General features: G+C 52.9%; 1 pseudogene across 1 annotated transcript; it reads left to right on the forward strand.

Moving 5' to 3' along the window:
• Positions 1-577: 577 nt before the first annotated feature.
• On the forward strand, positions 578-5,600 carry LOC148774348 (cell adhesion molecule CEACAM1-like; annotated as a pseudogene). Its single transcript, XR_016035976.1, has 4 exons — positions 578-736; positions 1,768-2,127; positions 3,320-3,598; positions 4,453-5,600. The product of XR_016035976.1 is annotated as a cell adhesion molecule CEACAM1-like (transcript).
• The last annotated feature ends 760 nt before the right edge of the window (positions 5,601-6,360 follow it).

Consider the following 6,360-nt stretch of genomic DNA (forward strand, 5'->3'; position numbering starts at 1 on the left):
TGATGCCACGCACCATAGGGATGACATTCCTGTGAAAAGAGTTCCCATGCAACCCCCACCCCCAGGCTCGTGCTCTGAAGGGAAAAGCCAGAAGGGGGTGAGGGAGGGCTGTGGGGGAGGCTGAGCATGCCTCTGGTCCAGAGGACTGGGGACCCCAGAACTGGACACCCCAGGTTTCTGCTTGTCCACACAAGTATGTATGTAGGGATGTGTGTGTATAGGGGTGTGTATGTGTAGGCGTGTGTGTGCAGGGGTGTGTGTGTGTAGGGGTGTGTGTGCAGGGGTGTGTGTAGATGTGTGTTTGTAGGTGTGTGTGTATAGGTGTGTGGAGTGTGTGTGTGTAGGTGTGTAGGGGTGTGTGTGTGTGGGTAGAGAATCACTGCTCTGAAAGGCAGAGGACTCGGCAGAGTTCAGGGACTAGAAATACAGACAGAAGGGGAAGGGGGAGGGGGGCCAGCAGGGAGGGCAGGATGAGAGGGGAGGGAGAGGGTGGGGCCTGGGCAGAGACCCCTCCCCCAGGCCACGTGACCCAGAGAAGTGCTCCTGCCCCGGGGGCAGGCCCAAAACAGAGCGGGAAGGACAGCACAGCTCACACAAGGACTGCAGTGCTCGCAAGCGTTTCTGGAGAGGAAGTTCTCCTCAGACAGAGGGACACAGCAGACAGCAGGCACCATGCAGCCCCCGTCAGGCCCTGCAAGCAGGAGGCATGTCCCCTGGAACAGGCTCCTCCTGGCAGGTGAGAGGGGACAATTTTAGGGAGTGGGCCGAGACTGGAGAACAAGAGACTGGCTGGTCCCTGCAGGAGACAGGGCTCTGAGGGGACAGAGGGCTTCTGTTCAGACCCGAGGGCAGAGGACAGGGGAGCAGGGGAGGGCGGGGGGCTCAGCCACAGGAGACGCTGCATGAACTAGAGCTGGTGAGGGGCGGGGAGACCTCAACTGCCGTAGGTTTTATGAGTTATTCTTCACGGAGCAGTAATTGTTGAAAACTGATGACAATAATAACAATTAATTGTGTCACTGCAGAAAAAGACATAACCAGGACAGCAAACTTTGTCCTTACCCAACACCCTAAGAAACTAACACCAGGCTACAGAATTCCAGGGAACACTCCTTCCTTCATCCCCAGGTATTAATATCTGGAGCCTGGTCCTGGCACTGGGTTATAACCAGGATCAGACAAGCCCCTGCCTTCATGGAGACCACGCTCTGCGGGGAGGAAGACAGACAAGCAGAGAGATCCAGAATGTGCTGGCAGGTGCTACAGGAGTCATGCAGGAAACGGAGCAGGGAAGGGTCAGCAAGCGAACACAGAGGGCCTTTAGAGCAGCTGGTCGGGGGAGGGGCAGCTCCCAAGAGGCCCCTGAGTGTGAGCAGGCGTGTGAGGGCAGCGAGGGAGTGAGCCAGGGCACAGCTGGGGAAACAGGGAAAAACGAGCCCAGAGGCGCTGAAGTGATGGGGGTCATGCTGCTGACCTTGAACCAGTAGGACACACAAACACACACACATACACTCACACACACATACACTCACACACACATACACTAACACACACACACACACACTCACACACTCACACACACACACACACACTCACACACACACACACTCACACACACTCACATACACTCACACACACTCACATACACTCATACACACTCACACACCAAGACTGTTGGATGAAGAGACCTGCTTGAACCCAGGGCACCATTTTCCCCTCCCCCACACTGGTCAGAATATTAACTGGTTTCGCTCTCTTCCCTCCTAGTCTCACTCTTAAACTTTCGGACCCTGCCCACTGCTGCTCAGCTCAGTATTAAAACGGTGCCCCCCCTTGCTGCAGAAGGGATGGATGTTGTTCTACTTGCCCACAACGTGCCAGAGAATCTTCTAGGCTATGCCTGGTACAGAGGAGTAAGGGTAGACAACAGCCAGCTAATTGCATCTTACAGAATAGACAGCAATATAACTACCAAAGGGCCTGCACACAGAGGTCGGGAGACAGTTTACCGCAACGGAATCCTGTTGATGCAGAACGTCACCCAGGAAGACACAGGATCCTACACGCTGCTCGTTACTACTTATGATTTACAGACAAAAAGACAGACTGGACACCTCAACGTATACCGTGAGTACTTCCTGTCTAACCTCGGGGAGTTGGGGGGTGAATTCTATTATGACAGACCTGGATGGTGCCTTCAACCCCTCTGCATTACTTCTCATGCTGGGGTTTGAACATTCAGGGCAGGACACACACTGTGGAGACAAACTCCAAAGGGTCAGAAACGCTTTCCAGGAAGCCGGACCCTGCAGACACTGTGTAGAGGGAAGGACGGTCTGATGGAGGGACTTAGCAGAGGGAGAGCACTCTCAGTCCAGCCCCCTGGGTCCCTCCCCGTGACCATGACCCTGAGGAAGACCCTGCAGGACTCAGGGAAGACCCTGGCTTGAGGGCCCCCAGGGATCCTCACGGAGAAGCTCAGCCCCAGGAAGCCCCTCCCAGACCCGGTCCCAGGGCTCCTGCCTCCAGTGACACTGGGAAGCCTGTGCCAGATCCCTAGGCTCCCGAGCAGGTCACCAGCCAGGGCTCAGCCCTGAGAGCCACATCCCCGAAAAGGTGCAACCTGATCCTGCTTCTGAGATTCAGCATAGAGAGCACACAGGTACAAGGTCCCCAGGCTGTTAGTCAACTGCCCTGGGGGACTTGGAGACTCCAGAGAAATCTCAGCACCCCCAGGGAGGAACAGAGAGGAGAAGGAACTCCGGGCAGCTCCTCATCCCCTGGGGTGCAGCCCAGGGAACGCTCTCATGAGGCTGGTTGATGAAACCGGGACAGATGCCAGGTGGTCTCCGATTCCCACCCAGTTCTGCCACCACTAAACTCTGCTGCACAGTCAACCCCCAAGGAAGCCTGTGCTTCTCCCAGACACAGAGCAGGTGGCCTCACACTCTCTGAGCTCAGCTCCCCATGCATTTGTCCTGCCATACACAAGCCTGCCTTATTCTTTAAAGACTCTGTTTGGCTGACAGGCAAAGGATGCCAATTTTGTTTAAAGATGTTTCTAGAGGAGGCAAAGATATAAGGGAAAGTATTAGACGCTCAGTGTCCCACTCTTGGCTACCCCATGGACTATAGCCCAGCAGGCTCCGCTGTCCTTGGAATTCTCCAGTCAAGAATACTGACTGGGTAGCAATTCCCATCTCCAGCGGATCTTTCTGACCCACGGATTGACACCAGGTCTGCTGACTGGCAGGCAGATTCTTTACTGTCTGAGCCACCAGGGAGGCTCAGGGATGTCTACTCTCTGTTACCTGCACAGCGGTGCTACCCACCCCCATCATCACCAGCAACAACTCCCGCCCCTGGGAGCATGAGGACACTGTGGTGTTAACATGTGGAGCTGAGACCCAGAACACCTCCTACACCTGGTGGATCAACAGTCAGAGCGTCCCCAGCAGCACCAGGCTGGAACTGTCCGAGGACAAGAGGACTCTCACGGTGTTCACCGTGACAAGGAATGACGCAGGACCCTATGTGTGTGAAGCCCAGAACCCAATGAGTGTCAGCCGCAGTGACCCGTTCACCCTGCATGTCCTCTGTGAGTAGCCTCTGTTCCTACGTGACCTGAGCTGCCCGCCCAAATGCATGCTGCCAGAGGCCAATCCACACCCATCCCTCTCAGGTCCGAGTACATGGCCCGTCACCCCTGGACACCCAGGCTGGACATGACTTCCTGTTTCAGGCAAGTCCAGGCAGGTCCACCTTGAATGAAGACAGGGAGGGGGTGGGCTGCTCTGTCTTGGTGGCTGAAGATCACCAGAATATGAGGCGAGAAACAAATTAACATCAGACTCACAATGAGTGAGCGTGAAGGGTAAGGATTGCAGATTTTTCAGACAAGTATGTGAACAGCTCAGAATGACCCAGGGGCCCTATACAGACCAGGAACTTCCCTTTCCTCTGATTGCACCAAATGGTCCGGACACCCCACCACTTCCCCCTCAGACTTCTGTTATCATCCAGAGGGGAACCTCAACCTCTCCTGCCACACAGCCTCTAATCCAGCCACACCATGCTCCCGGCTGGCCAATGTGAGGCCCAGCAACATGCCCAGGTTCTCTGTATCCCCAGTCATAACGTGTACTCTCAGATCCTACATTCCCTGACTGGCCTGGATGGCACCACAGTCGGAAAACCAAGGTTCCCAGGGTTGATAGCACAGAGCGGTCCAATACTAGAGTGTTGTCCCAGCAACCAGGCAAGGGTCCCCCTGGCGTGATATGAGGGTCAGAGGAGATGTGTGATCATCTCTTTCCCATTGTCACCTGAATAAAGACTCAGGGCCTTCCTTACAGGCGCCTTTACAGAGGTCACAGAGCCCTGAGACTGAGGAGAGAGCATGGCCCAGGCCCCTGACCCGCTCTCAGCAGTCACCCCTCTGTCTCTCCACAGCCCCAGTGGCACGGCCCTCCCTCCACGCCAGCAACACCGCAGTCACAGAACATGAGGGTCCCGTAGTCCTGACCTGCCTCACAGATGAGACTGGGGTCTCCATACGATGGTTCCTCAAAGGCCAGAGTCTCCCCCTCACTGTCCTCGGACAATAGAACCCTCACCATAGACCCCGTCAGCAGAAAGGACGCCGGGGATTATCAGTGTGAGGTCTCCAACAGGGGCAACTCCAGCAAAAGTGACCTCCTCAGGCTGAGTGCGACCTGTGAGTAACCATCATTGCCTCCTGTGTGAGTCGTTCAGTGGTGTCCGACTCTTTGGGACACCACAGGCTATAGCTCACTAGGATACTCTGTCCATGGGATTTCCCAGGCAAGAATCCTGGAGTGGGTTGCCATTCGCTACTCCAAGGGATCGTCCTGACCCAAGGATCGAACCCCTGTCCACTGCACTGCAGGCGCTCTTCCCGTATAAGCCACCAGGGAAGGCCATTTTAACCTGGATAACCTTCTTTTATTAATTTCACCAGGAATCAGCCTATAATCTCATTTTCTTCATTTCAAGCAATTGGAACGTGTGCTGTCTCTGCCCTCCTCATCCCCTGATTTCTCCTGGCCCTCTGCTGTGAAGCCTTGTTGCGAGACCGCTGGAAGCAGCACTAGAATCGGTCCAGGGGTTAAGACTCCACCTTCCACTGCAGGGGTTGCCGTGTCCTCCTCCAGGGGATCTTCCCCACCCAGGGACTGAATCCGTGTCTCTTATGTCTCCCGATTGGCAGGGGGGATCTTTACCACTAGTGCCTCCTGGGAAGCCCCAGTGAGTCAAAGCCTAAATCTCCTTTTTCTTATGTGTACAGTGGTGTTCACGAGGCACTTTGTAGAGCTTTGTGAATTCGCGCTCCAATGAAAGTGGAATCACAGCAGACATGTCTGCAGGCAGTAAGTGCCAGTATGTGAGTTGGCGCTGCTGTGATACAGGCTCACATTCAACTCCAGGTCCCTCCACTTGTCTTTCTTCGTTGCACCATCGTCTCTGCAGTGGAAGTGACACCATTTCCTAACAGGATGGGCGGTGTCGAGTGTGGTGAGAGTTGGGGGCCTTGAGGACTGTAATTTGCGAAACATGAACTCCTCTGATTGTGTGTTGTTATTGGTCGTTAGGTCTCTGGTTTACAGTGCTTTCACGGTCTCTAGTTCTCACTGATTCTCTGGACTGCTGTGTCCATTACTGAAGGTGGGGTGTTGCAGTGTCACTGTTACGACAGAGCTATTTCCCCTCGATGCTGTCCACTTTTGATTCACAACTCTGGTGTTGTTAGGTGCATAATGCTCTTTCCTTGGTGAACGGAAACTTCTTGGTATGTAAGGTCTTACTTTGTCTCTTGTAGACTTTTTTGATTTAGAGATTATTATATCAGCCGCTCATACAACCACCACTATTCTCTTTTTATTACTATTTGCATAGAACATCTTTTTCCAGTCTTACTTCAACCTTCTGTGTCTTTGTATAAGAGTCCCTTGAAGAGAGTATAGAGATGGGTCATAATTTTAATCCATTCTGTCAACCTCTGCCTTTAGTTTGAAGGTTGAGGCCATCCATGAGTCAAGGACTTCCTGATAGGAAAGAGCTTCTGCCATCTCGCTACTTGGTGTATGTCCTACATGCTTTATTCATTAATTCCTCTATTACTTCCTCTTTGGTATTTAAGTGATTTCCTTTCTTAAGTGTCATTTTGATTCTATTGTTTCCCTCTCCAATGTATTTCAGTTCTTTCCTTAGTGGTTAACTTGAAAATTACAATTAATATCTTAAGCATATATCTATCGAGTTGAAATACCAACTAGATTCTGTGATGTATATTACAAACAAGGTGCTCCTATACATCTCCATTCCAATTTTATACACTTA

The sequence above is a fragment of the Moschus berezovskii genome, chromosome 22 (assembly GCF_049115385.1).
Source record: "Moschus berezovskii isolate FMDL1 chromosome 22, NW_MosBer_1.0, whole genome shotgun sequence".
NCBI classification, from domain to species: domain Eukaryota; kingdom Metazoa; phylum Chordata; class Mammalia; order Artiodactyla; family Moschidae; genus Moschus; species Moschus berezovskii.